The sequence below is a fragment of the Pelmatolapia mariae genome, linkage group LG22 (assembly GCF_036321145.2).
Source record: "Pelmatolapia mariae isolate MD_Pm_ZW linkage group LG22, Pm_UMD_F_2, whole genome shotgun sequence".
Classification (NCBI taxonomy): domain Eukaryota; kingdom Metazoa; phylum Chordata; class Actinopteri; order Cichliformes; family Cichlidae; genus Pelmatolapia; species Pelmatolapia mariae.
In genome coordinates, this window is record NC_086245.2 from 5,379,933 (window position 1) to 5,397,361 (window position 17,429).

The 17,429-nt window shown below is 38.5% G+C and overlaps 1 long non-coding RNA gene across 1 annotated transcript; it reads left to right on the plus strand.

Moving 5' to 3' along the window:
- Positions 1-206: 206 nt before the first annotated feature.
- Positions 207-6,587, plus strand: LOC135933512 (uncharacterized). Its single transcript, XR_010573780.1, has 3 exons — positions 207-291; positions 1,467-1,556; positions 6,495-6,587. It is a non-coding gene; the product is annotated as an uncharacterized LOC135933512 (long non-coding RNA).
- Positions 6,588-17,429: the final 10,842 nt, after the last annotated feature.

Here is a 17,429-nt window from a genome sequence, read left to right on the forward strand (position 1 = left end):
ATCTTCAGGATTCGTGTGTTTGTATTTTTTGACTTTCGTTTGACTAGAAGAACACATCATCATCTTGTTTTAGTTCCTATGACTATAACCATATGGTCACCTTATGGTAAATTTGTCATAACAGGTTAATTCAATTTAAAGAAAAAATGATGTTTAAAGTCTGTCGATGCTGCTTCATTAATGGTTTCTTTATAGATGGACAAACACAGAAGAAAAGACGCTGTTTCAGAGCTTTTAAAGTGTGCCTGGGAGTGCTGTATCTTCTGATTCTCGCTGGAATTTCGACACGCTGTGAGGAATTTTATTCCAATAAAGGCAGCAGTATTATTTCCACATTAGATATTTTTAAGCAACATTATTTGATGCTGCAAGTCTGCTATTGTTTACTTCCTCTTCTGACTTCATATTTCCATTTAAAGCAACCACCCTACAGTGTTTCGCCATGTGTGTTGCACTGCTTCTGCAATATGACCACTACTGAGGTTTTTTCTTCTTCTTTAATTGACAATGTAACCAGAGTAGGCGTATCTTCTCTTTATATATCATCATAAACATTGTTTTACAGTCATTCTATTGTTGTAAGCCCACTAAAGAATGCTAAGCTAACCATCTTCCTCATCTGACTGCTGAGACCTGTACCATAAAGCATTATTTGGGCTTAATGATATAACTTCAAGTTTAGTCTTAAGCTTTAGATCTTACAAAGGTAGATCACTTCTTACTGTGGTACCACTGGGTTTGTTTGTGATTTGAGATCATTATATACTATGCAACTGCTTACTGACCAATCAGTTCACTGGGAAATATCGTGACCATGCCTGATCAACATCTACAAGCACTGGTGTGCTGTTAATAGGAGGATCTGTAGGTCTTAGATATATTCTAAATGTTTGCTCTTTGCTTGCTCTCAAAGCATTTAGCCTCAGATTGGAACTGCAGCTGAAGGAATAAGGCTAAAACTAGCAACATCAAACAACATCAGACTGTTATTTAAATGGAAATGCAATTGTAGTTATAGTCAGTTCATCCTGTGATTAGTGATTCATGAAAATCAAATCTGTGAAACTGATATATCTTCTAACTCACCATTATCATTCATACATCTCTTCTTAATACTACACATACTATACTTTTCCTTTTGAGATGCAGATGGTCCGTTTGTGGCAGCTGTTTTTTTCATCTGTTTAATCTGTCCATATTTTCTAAAGTTATAGTTTAATCCTCTATGTTAAATATTCTAATCTGCTGTTAATAGACCTGTCCATGTTTGTTATTAGTCATATGCTAATCAATGCTCTTTGTCACTTACATACACATGCAGGTTAAAGGAGAGCGGTAACAGTGAATAACAAAATTAGTTTGGAAAATAAAGTGTGATGCTGATTTTTACAATAAAAATATGGCTGTATTTATAAAGTAGAATATGTAGATGTTTTTAGTTTTTGCTTTGTTTTATTTCTAAGCAGATATTTCAGTCACTTTGGAAAAAGAGCAGCTGAAGAACAAATACAACAAACTGAGCAACAATTGCAGCCAACTGCAAGCCCAACTTTTAGGTAAGAAAGTTGTGCCTCATGTGCAAATATAGCAGTACTCAGAATTGTATTTTATACTTGTTTTATTAAATATTTCCCTCTTAGGTCATGGAAGTGAATGTATATCAGTTGTAATATACTATTACCAAAAGTGTTCACTGAATCCAGGTGTTCCAATCACTTTCATAGCCACAGGTGTATAAAATCAAACACCTAGGCATGCAGACTGCTTCTACAAACAGTTTTGAGAGAATGGGTCACTTTCAGAAGCTCAGTGAATTCCATCGTGGTACCATGTTCAACAAGTCCATTTGAAATTTCCTTGCTACTTAATATTCCAGTCAGCTGTTAGTGGGATTATAACAAAGTGTAAGTGAGTAGGAATGACAAACTCAGCCTTGAAGAGGTAGACCACATAAAATCACAGAGCAGGGACAGTAGATGCTGAGGCACATAGTGCGCAGAGGTCACCAACTTTCTGGAGAGGTAATCAATACAGACTTTCAAACTTCATGTTTCCTTAAGATTAGCTCAAGAACAGAGCTTTATGGAATGGTTTTCTATGGCCGAGAACCTGGATCCAAGCATTACATTACTAAGCACAATGCAAAAGATATTTTAGACAATTTTATGCTACCAACTTTGTTGGAACAGCTTAGGGGTATCCATTCTTGTTAAAAGACGACAGCACCCAAAGTGCACAGAGCAAAGTCTCTAAAAACATGGATGAGCAACTTTTGTGTGGAAGAATTTGACTGGCCTGCACAGAGTCCCGACCTCAACCTAAAAGAACGGGGTTATTAAGAGTGGACACTGTGTGCCAAAAAAACAACAACAAACAAACCTCGAGCTGTTGTAGCTGCAAAGGGTGGGCCAAAATCATACTAGACCCTGTAGATTAAGAATGGGATATCATTCAAGTTCATATCCATCTGAAGGAAGACAATTGACTACTTTTGGCAGTATAGTGTATTAAAAAAAGACCGTTGTAGTGTGATGTGTTGCAGTTGAAAACTCAAACAGATGGGGAGCAACTGTTAATTTGTTTTGTTTTATACAAAATGCCCTTCCCGACACAACCCCAAAAGGATTTGTGTCTCTTCCAAGAACTGAACGGGGGATCTTTTGCTTATTAGGTGAAGATGTAAACCACTATACTATGGAGCACTTTAGTACTTTAGTTCTTTCCCCCCCCCCTTCTTCACAGTTTTTCTTAGTCTTCCTTAAATGACAAGCAGTCTGAGGAGTGTCCAGAAAATTATGTGGGCTTTGTAAACAATTGGACAACTTTCTGTTGAAAACCTGTGATTAGGTGAAATGGTATCCATCCAACATTTGATGGACCAGCTCTCATTTCTAGAAATCTTTTAACACACACACCCCTCCCCCCCCAAAAAAAATATGACTGTACAGAGTTGGAACCAGGAAGCCAGACTACAGTCTTATATGTGTCTCTGCAGCTTACAACAGCCCAGTTCAAGTTTTATTGACCAAAATATTCATACATATGGTGATTTTCTTTTCACATTACTGAATTATTTACAGGAGCTGTGTTACTTGCATGTTGTATTTTTTGTGCAATCACTTCATATTTTTGTAATATAGTGTACTCTTTCTCTGTAAAATCAACCACTCAGCTGCCAGCACACTAATCATGTCATGGCTATGCTGTGTGGCAGGCAGCATGTAGGACCAAAATGCAGGACTAAAACACAGGAAGTTAACAGAAAATGGTAGCTTTTCTGCTGGACATAATAATACATCTATACAGAAAACAAAATCAAAAACAAGAAATTCGAAATAAGAAACTTAACCAAAAAGAAAAACAAAACAAGAACTAAAGAACTAGGAAAATAAGGAACTAAACTGTGGATTACTAGGTGCACAGAGGAAACTCACAGCAAAGCATGTACGCAACAACATATACATAAAACACAGGGCTTAAATACACAAGTGAGCAAAGAGGGAATGGGAAACAGGAGGGAAACACAGCTGGGACTAATCTGACATGACGAGACCAGGAGGAAGCAACTGAACACAGGACAAGGAAATATCAAATTAAAACAGGAAACAGGAGACTGGCATGGAGATGCAGACCTGACTGGGGAGAAACAGGAGATGAACGAACACAGAGACAAGCAGGGGCGGTCCTGGTCCCTGGGCGACCCCCCACTCCACCCCCTCATCCAAGTGACTTCTTCAGTCTCAGCTGCAGGTTTCCCCAACATTATAAACACTACATTTACATAATGACTGAAACTAGCACCACTGAAGGAACAAAGGGCTGGCAGGTCAGTTCCTTGATCATTAATATGCAAATTCTCATGACCATTGATCAACAACAACTGATCAAAGCTCATTGATCAAAGACCACTCATCAGTGGCCATGAGTACCATTCACAGAGAGTTGGAGAATGGCTGCAATCACAAAACTGTAAGATGGTGACAGATGTACCCTTACGCCCCCTCCTCAATTCAGAGATGGTCTTTCCCTTTTCATGTAAATGGCCTCCTTGACTCCGCGCTCAAACCAGCGTTCCTCCCTGTCCAGGATGTGTACATCCTCATCCTTGAAAGAGTGTCCACTGGCCTGTAGGTGTAAATAGACTGCAGAGTCCTGGCCCTAGTTTCAGGATACATAATACCTGCCGGCATCCAAATCTGCTTACATGCATCTTTTGCCCGTTTCTCCTCTTCTTTCCTCTTCTTTTCTAAACTGAAGACCTGATGGATTTGACCTTTTCTTGTCCATCTTCCATCAGTAATTTTGCACTCCAGTATCAACACCCAACCCCACAACATAAACTAACAGACTAATAGACCTACACCTTGTATATTGAATTATTTTTTCTAGGATTTTACACAACCGAGGAGAAACAATGAATATATAATGGTCTTGGATTAACAACATTATGAATGAAATGTGCACTATTTGGAAACAGCATGCCCACTCCCCTTTCGACAGGTTGTGTTGTAAGACTTCAGCACAGCTCGCTCTCACTTTTCTCTTATATGTGTGTGAAAGAATTTAGAAAACACATCGGTCCAAAATTATTATAAGTCTATATCATAATGTCTTCAGTTTTTGTGTTTGTTGTAGGCTGTCAACGTTAACGCGCTAACACCGTATTCATGATTAACGCGACTAAATATTTCTTAACACAATCAACCCATTTGGAGCACAGAATGGACAAACAACAAATGCGTTGACAGAGACATTTCAGGGATTTTGAGTAATTCTGCACTCCAAATGGATTAATTACGTTAAAAGTTTTAATTGCGTTAATCGTGATGACAGCGTTAACGTTGACGGCCCTAATTTGTTGGTTTGTTTTTATTTTGTTTTTGTAAAGGCGCGTTTACTCCCCGCAAATGGGCAATAGAAAACAGATCGGTGCCCATGCAATCCCCAAAATGCGCTGACATGATGTCGGGGCAGCATGGGTGCGAGCAACTTCTTTATTTGGACTCAGCCATGATGCTGCCCCCACCACGATGCGGCCCTGGGCAACCGCCCATGTCGCCAATATCAAAAACCACTCCTGGAGACAAGGGTGATAATAATAAAAGAACATAATTCCAGAGTCTGAAGCACAAATACTGGGTTTCAGACACAGTACTGTGACAAATCAGTGTGACTGATCAGTGTTGCCACTGCCAACCCTGAGGTTACTAGATTCAAATTTCACATTGCACACCTAAATATCATTTTAACATTTGATTTCATCATTAACACCATGTTTTTTTTCATATTGTAAAACATGCTGCAAAACAAACTGAGGTAGACTAACTGTGTTATTTAAAGAAACACTCTGGCATTTTTAAACAGGCTAGTTGTCTGTACTGTGATGGATTTAACTTAAAGAACAGTGTGTGACTGGTGCACAGTGGCAGTGGTTTCATGGTCAGAGTCAGGTTACATCGAGTGTAGCAGAGAGTCCATATGAATTTCAGGTGATGATGCTGAGATCAACTGACTAAATTCCACCTTCATACCAACTTTATACTAACTATAAAAAAGCATAAATAGTGTACTGTCATTGTAGAGGATGGAAATCAGCCAGGACAACTCATGAAACATCTGCTGACATCTGGTTAAATCTGGTTGTGTACATCCATAAAGAGCAGCTTGTACACACACTGAGCCATTACAACCAGTTTTAGGGATCCTCAAACTTGTGAATCCCCTTTAATCCCTGATTGTACACATTTTCCTGTTGAGAGGCAATCCTTTTAATTTTCTTTCTTTTTCTTCTGATTCAAGCTGAGTATAATTAGAATTTTAAAAAATTAGACTGAAGTTTGTATTCTTATCTATTGATATTACTTTATCATTATGTTAACATAACACAAGGTTCAGTTAGCTTTGCACAAAAATAGAAATGTCCTCTAAAGAGCTACTTTTTACTTTCTCAGTTTGAATACATTTCAAAGCCTGTACTTTTTTACTTTTACTTGAGTAAAGAAGTTAAATCAGTAATTCAACTTTTACTGGAGTATTTGTTAACAGTAGTGTTTGTATTTCTACTTAAGTGTCTGTGCTTTTGTTAACTCTTACTAAGCTTAGGACCTGGGGATGGAATAGCTGAGGAACAACAATTTAATAAATAGACTCATGTGTGCAACCAGAGTTTGAAGTCCAACAGTATGTCAGAACCCCAGCCTCAAAACATTGGCAAAATGTGTATTTTCCAGACCAAAGGAATGACAAGCTTTCATAATTTTTCTGAGCTTCTATGAACTTCTCTTTGTCTACAGAGAGTGCTGTGGCTTTTTTGTCCTCATAGAAGCTCTATTGAGACAAGAGCACTTTTACAGTCTGGTGTTTTTTTCACTTAATACTGTCATTAAGATTCACCAAGTCTTCGTGTTTACAAGCCTGCACATGTCACAACACACACAAGCAATAGAAGGATAAAAATGTAAAATCTGTTTTTGTATCATGTGTCTGACTTTAAGTGAAATGTCCTGTCGATTGGGCCAAATTTGGAATGAGCTGTTACTTTAAATCCACCGAGAGGAAAATTTGGTCTAAGAGCAAGGAAGACTGTGAGTCCAGAGGAGCCAATCTGGTGATCATAAACAACAAAGAGGAACAGGTGGGTGTGTTTGTTTGATGCAACTGCCAGAGGTTCTGTGTTTTTGACCATCTGTCCATCTACTGTCTATTGATCTATCTATTCTATAAAGGACAAGAGAAGTGAACTGAAATGTTTCATCTCATTTAGTTTTTCTTTCAGACAAATTCACAACATGATATTACTACAACAGAAGTACTGAATTATGACTGGCCGAAATATTTATGTCTGTTTTCAATTAGGAATTTATTGAACTGAATATGAAAGGAGACTCCTGGATTGGTCTGACAGCCAGTTACAAAAGTAAAACTGGAGAACATGAATGGGAATGGGTGGATGGATCCCTGCTGACAGAGACGTGAGACATTTTCCTTTAAATTAAAACCAAAACCAAAAAGTTATTATTTAATACCACCATGTGTTGGAAGACAGAATAGTAATACATTACATCAGCAACCGAATATATGACCCACATTTAAAACTGATGTCTGTAAACAGCTGAGAAAATATTTTCAAAGAGCAGAGAGTCAGCTCTGCCTTCTTTTTATTCTAAGATTTTAGAGCATGAAGATTTAATATTAATAAAAAAAAAAAACTTGAAAACTGTTAATGTACACGATGATATATCAGAGAAAAGTCTAAAGCAGGTCAATTGCGACAGAAATCTGGAAAATGTCTAGTTTAAAAGTCTAGTTTAATATAATATATTTTTTATCCAACAGGTTTTGGGTGCTAGGCCAGCAGGATCCTGCTCATGGTTCTTCTGCAGTATGCTGTGAAATTAAGGGAAAATGGACACGATCACAATCTTCTGTACCTAAGACCTGGATCTGTGAGAAATGATTTTTGACTGATGACATAAGGAAAATTGAAATTTCTGAATAATCCAGGTAGTTCTCCAACTTCAATTAGACATCATCAGTGTTAAATTTCATAAAGGTTTGTCATCTGTTACTCATGTTTTAGTTCTACTGTGAGCTACTTCCTGTCTTCATCACAATGGATCATTTTAATGTTCATATTTTTGACTTGGCATTTTAATATTTTATTGTTTGCTTAGGTTATTGATCATTGGTTTGGGACAGAAGTTTTTTCTAAGGATGCAGGAAAGATTATCGCTGATTAAAATGTATTTTAAGAATTCAAAACATTAAAAACAGTTACAACTGTTTTGAATTCTTAAAATCTGTTTTTCATTAAATTTTAATGAGAAACAGATTATATGCACATAATAAAATGTTTACAGAATATGCAATAGAGAAAAATAAAATAGAAAATATAAATGAAAACTGTAAAATCAATTGTTTATTTTCTTAATGGAATAATGACAAACACACACCACACACACATATATATGACTGATTTCCTCGTAATAATATTATCTCTGCTCGTCTAAGGAGCTTGGAAAGAAGCTCCTTAGAAAGAAAAGCGTCTGGACTTCTTTAAGTTGCTCGAAGACGTTTCACCTCTCATCCGAGAAGCTTCTTCAGTTCTAAGGTCAAATGGTGGAGAGTCCCTTTGTCCCTCTTTGGGGGGATACTCCCACTGGGTTTAAATCTGGGACCATTTGACCTTAGATCTGAAGAAGCTTCTTGGATGAGAGGTGAAACGTCTTCGAGCAACTTAAAGAAGTCCAGACTCTTTTCTTTCCAAGCTCCTTAGACTACAATGACCTGGATGACTGAGAACCTTCACAGACATTATCTCTGCTCAATTAGGGATCATTGGGTACAAGTACTATATGTGAGCCTAGAATACTCTTGTCTAGAAATTAGATGTCTATGAGAAAATTGTCCTTCCCTCCCTTTAGACATGTTGTGTCACGGACCCGGTTCCGGGGTCCGTGACACAAGGTCCACACAATGAAGGTGTGGACCTTCATTGTTATTATTATTGTTATTATTATTATAGTTTTGGATGTATGTTTGCTGCACTGTGCTGTTCTTGTGTTCCATGCTTGTGGGTGTGTGTATGTGAGTGCAGCAGTGACGCTCCCAGGCCTGGTGGGTGTGGCCCTGCCAGCTGCTGGTCACGCCTAGGTGCTCACACACCTGCGACTGATCAGGCTCGTCGGGGGAGCTACTTAACAGAACGATGGAGCTTCCTCCGGCGAAGGATCGTTGAGTTAGACTCCATGAGGAGAGCGGAACACAGGACTGCAGGACGCACGGGGTGTGCGTAGGCACAGGAGCAGAGAGCACAGAATACCAGCACTTGGGAAGAGGAAACATCACGGGAGTCGAGGGAGCACTCTGGAGATTTATTGTGTGGTGTACATTTACCTCACTGTAAATAAACGCACTGCTCATTCCACTAAGTCCAGCGTTTGGGTCCTTTCTCCAACATCCCCACGGCTTGCCCTGGCAAACCGTGACATGTTGTCCATAAAAACCTTTCAGAAATGTATGGTGAGATGACAGTTTTAACTCTTATTGAACATTATGATCTTTTTTCTTTAACTATGCTCCCATTAGAATGAAAAAGGTCCATAAAGAAAGATATGTGTCAAATCAGATTTGCCCTGTTTCCGTCTGTCTGATTAATTTCAAAAGCCTAACTTAATCTCTGTCTCTTCCACATTGTGTCTTTTGTCCGGTCTTGCTCCTCTCACCCTGAACTGGTCATAACAGTTTGTCCTTTGCCAAAGTGCTTGCTCAGAGGGGATCATATGATTATTTTTTTGTTTTCTCTGTATTGTTGTAGGGTCTTTGCCTTAAAATATAAAATGCCTTGAGATGGCTATTGTTTTTTTATTGGCACTAAATAAATAAAATTCAACTGATTTGGAAAAAAAAAGTACTGAATTTGATTCGACTGGCCTAATATGCACCACTTTGACCACGAAGAGGATTTCAACAAACAAAATTAATTGTATGTGACTGTAGCTCCTGACACTAAAAAGTCACTCCAGGAGTTCACAGTAGCTGAAATGCAGAGGGGCAGGATTCAGGAATGTCTGGCTGCCTTTCAAGCATGAATGAATTCACTGAGTCCTTTTAATCTCACAGGCTGGAGCAGAACACAATCAAATCATTTTAAAGATTTCATTTAATTGAGAAAGTTTTCTGCAAAAAAAGTAAGTTATATAAATGCACCGCTGTACTTTGTTGTTTTTATGATAACATCTGTTGTCAACATATCTGTAAAATACTTGAAGAGAATATTCAATTGACAAATGACAATGACTCAAGGACTTTGAGCTGCTCTCCAGCAAGTTGTATTCTGAACCCAATGGAGTGGATGCAGAACTTAATAACAGATGAGCTGCAGAATTCAGAATGGAAATCAACAGGTCATCAGAGTCAGCATCAATTGTTTTATGAACATTTTCAGTCTTAATTTTCTTGTATTCCTTTCTGATTTCTTCAAAAGTTAAAATATTCTGTTTAAAGGAACATTACCAACAAGCCCTTAAGTTATCTAAAGACCTTAATTAAATATTGCTATTATTTTTCCAAATATGTACTTTAGAATAATTGAAAATGATTATTTGATAAATGACTGTAAATATGTGGCAAATATGTGCGTTTATGTTAATATTTGTACAGAGAAATTAAGAAAAAAACATTCAGCTGTTAAATATTCCTTTTATCGTCAAAAAAGTCGTAAAAAAACAAAAACAGCAGGTTTGATCAGTGTGCATATATCAGCAGATACTTTAGCTCAAATAGCATTAAAGGCAACAATAAACAATAAAAACATTTCAGTCTTTTTCATAAAGGTGAACACAATTTTCAATTTTCTTAATACGAGCTAAAGTTTAGAACATGAAATATACAAATACTTTCTTCAATTTTCCTTATTTAAAATGTAATTCACCCAGCTCTTACTTGCAAAGTGCTTCACGGAGCAACAAATTACAACAAATCAATGACACAAAACCATAACAAATGAAAAAAAATGGCTTATAAAAACAGATTTATGAAACACTAATGATGGAGACACTCTGACCTCAGTAAGACTGTTCCAGAGTTTGGCAGCTTCAGTCATCTCTGTTTACAAGCTGAAAATTCTAAATAATGAGAAGACCTCCCAAAAGGACCTGACTGTGACTGTGTTTTGAGTTTTTTCCTTTAATTTTGACACAATCAGTTTGTGACTCGTGGCACTTTCCAGTTCACACTGCTCTGGCTCTGGTGCTCTTCTCCAGCAGCAGCTTCCTCTCTCTGGCCTGGCTGCTACTGAAAAAGGGAAGGCATGATTAGAAGATGCTCGCTGGCTGTGACAAACCAGCATCCCTGACACCACACCCTGAACCTGCCACTCCACTCCTGCACTCCAGCCGAGCCACCAACCACACCCCGCAACAAGCTCTTTTCACAGAATGCTTTAAAAATACATTTTAAAAATCAATGTGTAGTGTAGGCTGCTGTGTTTGTTTATGTGGTCTATGGATTCAGTCTCGAGAATTCAAATATGTTGCCACAAAGGTCCAGAACACAATGTTAGTCCCACTGCCTCTGTTCGGTGGTGTCGAGCCAAACGGACTTTAACGTGTGTTTGAACAAGCTGACGGTTCACTCGTTAAGCTGAAAGAAAGATGCTTTAATCACAGGAGTCACACATGTGTCCACTGTACCATCTGGGAACTCTTCTTGTTTAGCACTCGTAATAACACAAACACTAAATCCTCCTTCTCTTGTGCTGTTTTGTAGCAGTGTATACACCTGAGACTGTCACCTGTCTGTCTGTCCTGCACTCTCTCTCTTTTTCTTTCTCTCTGATTGTGGAATAAAAGTATGAACATGTATTTATAAGTTCCACTTGTGTTTGAATCCTGCAGCTTATCACACATTTGATTTCCATGTGTGACAACTGCAAGTGTCCAGAGTGAGGACAGACTGAGGGACCCACTGCTGCACATCATCTGTGAGGCTTTGCACCACTGATGATCCACCAGGACAAACTCAGCAGTGTGTGAGGAAGAGGAGGAGGAAGAGCCAGCAGCAGCTGACAGATGGAGAGAATAGACAGACTGTTCCCTGTTTGTGAAGGACTGCTAGAAAAGTTTAACATAACTAATTGTCTGTCCTGAATCAGTCTTATTAGGCAATGTTCAAATAATTTTATCATTCCAGTGTTTTCAGTGTGGGAGAAAGTACTCAGGGCCTTCAAGTTACACACTATGAAAGGCAGAAACAAGTTTAATGTTCAGAAACCTAAAGTATGTATCAGCAGCAGAATGGAGCTGAAAATAAATGTTTATTTCAGTTCTATGAAGCTTTGAGTATTTTGGATTAGTAGTACTGCTGTGTTTGTTGCATCATATAGCTGCAATTGTTTATATGCTTTATATATTCTGAGCTAAGTTGATCTATAGTGTTACATCATATTTTATAAGGATGTTATGTGTTTGTATACTTTCTGCCCAGTTTGACCCATTTAGCAGAAGTCAGCCTGTTTAAGGCTCTGATATCTATTCTGTATGACTTAAAGCAGTTATGACATGGTCTGATTTTCTCACCCAATAAAGGAATATTTAATATATCAGTCTACTCTTCATTCTATCAGCAACAGTTTTCACAGCTCGTAGATTTTCTTTTTACATATATATGTAAGCATTGAGCCAAATTTAGTAATGCCAACATATTAAAAGAACAATATTTGTCTGTTATATATGATACATCTATATATTCACTGTCAAAGATACTTGTCTTTGAGTGAAGATTTAAGGTGATAAGAAATATAAATAACCTCAACTTGAATCTTTACTGAAGCTCAGTATTTGACACAGAATTCAAACTCACTGCTGTAATAACTAATAATGATTAATATTATAACTTGAATATTGGCCATGTTATAGTTACATTATCAAAGTGAGATGACTTTAGTCTCATGAACAACATAAGCTAATTCTTGTTTAGTAACTAATATTAAAATGACTGTTCAGTACAGAAATGAAGCCCAACAATCATGTTGTCTCAGCCTCAGATACTCAACAAATCAAACAAAGCTCATATACAAACTAAAATGTGAACAAAAACCCTTTCTAAAATGTTTCTAGGCCATCTGGGCAGTGCGACGGAGGCTAGACCGTCCGATTTCACAAGCCTCACACTTCCAGCCTTCAAGGTCTTCGAGGACGCGGCCCACATAGACCTCATTCCCCGGGGGATGGGGATACAGCCAGTGAGTTCTCTTATTGCTCCAAAACACACTGATGAAATTAGTTACAGAAGAATTTCTAATCTACTGAAGGTTCCTGTGAGCATTGTTGGGGCCATAACAACAAGAGCTATCCAAGAGCAGAGGACCACTTGTAGAGAGCTACAAAAGACCTGGAATCAGCAGGTACAATTGCTTCGAAGAAAACAATAGGTAATACACTCAATTGTTTTCCTTTATGCACGCTCACCATGCAAGACACCATGGCTGAAGAAAAAATGGCTGAAGCAAGCTTAAACATTTGGAGAAGCCTGTGAAATACTGGGAGAATAGTCAAGTCAAATTAAACCAAAATTAAACTGTTTGGGTGCCATAATACACACAATGTTGGGGGTCAAAAGGCACTGCACACCCCAAAACACCATATCAGTTTTTAGGTGGGAACATCATAGCATGAGCTGTTTATATATCTCATGCTTCATATAATTGAAGGAAGGATGACAGAAAAAAATGTATATTCTTGATAAAAAAAAAACAAAATCAAAAACAAAAGCCATCTGGAATAAAGAGAATTGTATTGACTAAAGTGATTGTTGTTTGAGCATTTAAACACAGAGTGTTGTTCTTCCTTCAGCCCGAAGACCAAACAGTTGGGGTTTTTAACAAGATGAAACACGGTAATTTCAACAGGACAATGAATCCAGACACACAGCCAAGGAACCTCTCAGCTGGTTTCAGAGAAAGAAAAAAAAGCTGCTAGAGCCAATCACCTGACCTGAATGCAAGTGAAAATCTGTGGAATGAACTAAAGTTTAGTTCATAGCAGGAGCCCTTCAGGATTTAAAGACGGTTTGTGTGGAAGAATGGAACAAAATCCAACCTGTGCAATGCATGCGAGTAGTTTCTCCATAAAGGATGCATCTTTAAGCTGTCATCAACAAAGGCTTTGTATATGAAATGTTAAATACTTTACAATAAATGTGTAATTTCTTTTTATTACCCATAACTCAATTTATGTACATTTAAATTGTATTTCCCCCTATGCAATGTAGACAAGAGAAAACATGTTTTTTTTTTTTATTCTCTTTCACTTCAGGTGTCCTTCATAACAGATTTAAACTCAGTACATTTATTATAATGAGAATTTGGTTTCAAATAACATTTGTATTCTCATGTACTAATATTATTTTATTATGAAAATATTAATACAATATATTAATATAAACGACCTTTCGCTACAGTTGTATAAAAAAAGATGGCAGAATTTCCATCCTTTACTTTCTTATGTTAAGAACATTTAAGAGAACGTCAAGTACAGCATGTCTGTAATTTTATCACCTCGGTATACAACAACAATATAAATAACAACACACAATACAATCTAATGCAGAGTAGCTAAGAAAAATTGGCTTACTTTCTTTGTTCAGGTCTTGTTTCTGAAATGAAAAGGGAAAAGAATATTTCAAAATACAATAGATATTAAGTTTTTCAGTCTGAATTAGAGCATCAGTTCAGCTCCTTTGAATCTCTCACCTCCCATCTATTGTGAACAAAAAATCGTCCAGTGAAGTATTGCGGTCCAGTGACGTATTGTGGTCCAGTGACATATTGTCTACAGTCACTGGTTTGAAGCATCGCTGTTTGAGAAAGTGTTGGTGTGATTTATGAACTTATATAAAGCGTAATGGATATACGTTTTAGTGTTCATGTTGGAGTTTCGCCTGTGACATAAGGAGCGTGTTTTCGTGGAGCTCGCCGAAAAGAGAAGCGTTTTCCTCTGTATGGCAACACTTTGACCAGATTTAGTTCAATAAAGTATTGCACATAATACTTTTGAATAATGAAACCTGTTACTACTATAATATTCACAAGTCATTTTTTTAAGTGTTTGTTGCGTGCCACGCAGCTGGAGTACATCAACATCACCTGATCAGGCTTGCTGTTACTTGTGCACAGCTGCCTCGGTTTCAAGTGAAAGTGTTTTCTCCAAATTTGGCGAGGTTATTACCACAAAGAGAAAGCGTCTGAGTCAAGCACAGTGGAAAAATTATTATAATAAAAATGATTAAAGTCACCTTCACCCAAGTACTCATAAGCAGAATCACTGTCCCATCATTAGAAAACACTGCAAAAGTTTTAACATAAACATTTCATGTCATAAGAATAGGGTGTTTTTTCTTGTTTGATCTCTTGACATTGATAGACGTCCATTAACATTACTCACACATTAATCAAAAACAGATTAGATGAATGAACCCATCCTTTCTCTAACACTTATCCTTGTCAGGGTCACAAGAGCCTATGCCAGCTACCATAGGGCAAGCTGCCACAGGGCTAACACAGAGAGACAGACAATCATTTACACCAATTTACATTAACCAATTAACTCACTAAGTGCATGTCACTGGACTATGGAAGGAAGCCAGAGTACCCAGAGAGAAAACACAAGAGCATGGGGAAAACATGCAAACTCCACACAGAAAGGCCCCAGATGGTGCAATCAAATCATGGATCAGTGCTACTTACAGTGATTCTATTCAATTCAATTCAATTTTTTTCATATAGCGCCAAATCACAATAAAAGTCCCCTCAAGGCGCTTCATAGGCACAGAGAAAAACCCAACAATCATTTGACCCCCTATGAGCAAGCACTTTGGCGACAGTGGGAACGAAAAACTCTTTGTAATGTTGTGAAAGCAGCTCTGGATAGAAAGTGTGTCATGTGCACCTGTGAATATATTATCCAGCTGTAGTTTGGCTTTAACAAAATTATTCTGCCACTTGTCATATTTAACTGACCTCACATTAAAATGAGGATATGGAGTAAGGGTGAGTTATTTTGTTAAATGCATGCTGCCTTGACTCCTCTGTTGTCCCGTCCCTTGCTCACCTTCTTCACTTGTATTTCTGGTGGGATGGACTGAGACACAAGGGACACTGTGAACCATATGTTGTCTCTACCTACATGTGTGAACATGTGGAGTGTAGTGTGAAGTGAATTTTATTATGACCCATGACTTAAGCAAAGAAGACTTAAAATATGAAGAAGGCCCATCAACTCCTGGTGTACAGGGTTTGATAAAACAGAGGTTGAGGAAAGTTAACCAGATCCTTTCCTGCCACACTACTTTAATTTTTCAATCATATTTTAATCCTCTATAAATACTGACGTTAACCCTGTAACACACTACTCAAACCTTTTGATTAAACTGAATTTTAATGTTATTAATATATATTAATTCTTGTAATCAAGGTATAGCTCCATTTTTCTGAGGTCCATATATATAGTTGATTAATGAATAACTACTTTTACTTTTGATACTGAAAGTAAAATTTTCTCTCGGTAAAAGTCTCAGCACACCACTGACCTACAGTAACTCCTGAATCTAATATGTAAAACAAAATAATTCAATGTCAAGTAAAACTTGCTCTTGTATATCATCAGAAGATTGTAGTAGTTGGCTCTTTAGCCATTCTTACTTCAAAGTATTTTAAATTCAGTTTTATTTATACACCTCCAAATCACAAAAACACTTTGTCATGATCCTGGGCCATGTTGGCCCAGCATTCTTAGTAGTTGTGTATTTTTGTATTTTGTTCTTTATTTATGCATTGGTTCCTAGGTTGCTCAGTTAAGATGTTCCTTATTTGGTTACCCTCTGTGTGCCCTTCTGTATCTGTGAACCCTCGTCTCTCCTCCTTGTGTTTTATTTCATGTTTCCCCAGCCTGCTATGCCTGTGCTCTCCCCGTGCTCTCCTGTCTCTCTGTCTCTCTCTCTCCTCCTGTCTGCACTTCTGTACTTCCGGTTTTACTTTGACAGTCTCCCGTCAGTGTCGTGTTTCTCCTGCCATGTCTCGTTACGTTTATCTGTGTCAGCTGTGTTCCCCGTGTGCTCCCACTTCCCTCGTTAACCCTCTGTGTACTTATGTGCATGTCTCTCTCAGTTCAGTGTCGCTTCGTCAATGTCTCCTCCCCGAACCGGTGTGTCTTTCTGTGTTCCCTCGGTCTTCTGTTAGCATTCCCAGTTTAGTTCTGTTTCGTTGTAAGGCCTGCAATAAAGCAGTGATTTTGAGTTCAGTTCCTGTCTCCGTGAGTTTTGCGTTTGGGTCCTCATCTGCCTTCAAACAGCCAGTTCATGACAGTACGAAGCGACCAGTAATAGACCCAGCAAACTCCCTACGGAATCGGCAGCGTGCAGACTCCGCCTTCCCTAACGAGAGGAGAAGGCAGGAGGCTCGGCGTGCTCGGGAGCGCGAGTCCGCCTTTTATGGGACTCGATTGGCTCTAGGTGGGCCGCGCAGCCTCCAAACTGCAAGCACTACTGCCTTTTCTTCACCTCGTCCCCCGGTGATAAGAGTGGGAGGATTCAGCCTATTGCCTGCTGCAACTCCTCCGGCCTTCTCAACTTCCAGTTCACCTCCCCGATCGCCGCCCATGTCCCGCGCAAAAAAGAGGGTTACTCGGCGGCCGAGGAGAGATTTCGTGCCTCCCACAAGCAGCCTATCTCCGCTGCAATCCTTTGCGCTCTTCCCGGGACTTCCACGCTCGGAGCTGCATAAGCTCCCTGTCTCTTCGACGCAGCTCGACCCGCCGTCGCCATCCAAAAGTTACTGAGCAAACTCCGGTGGTGAGTGAATCTGACGGTTTCTTCCATGCCACTTCCGAGCCGGACCGACTCGGACAATATTCTATTCCTGAGTCCGCAGTTTT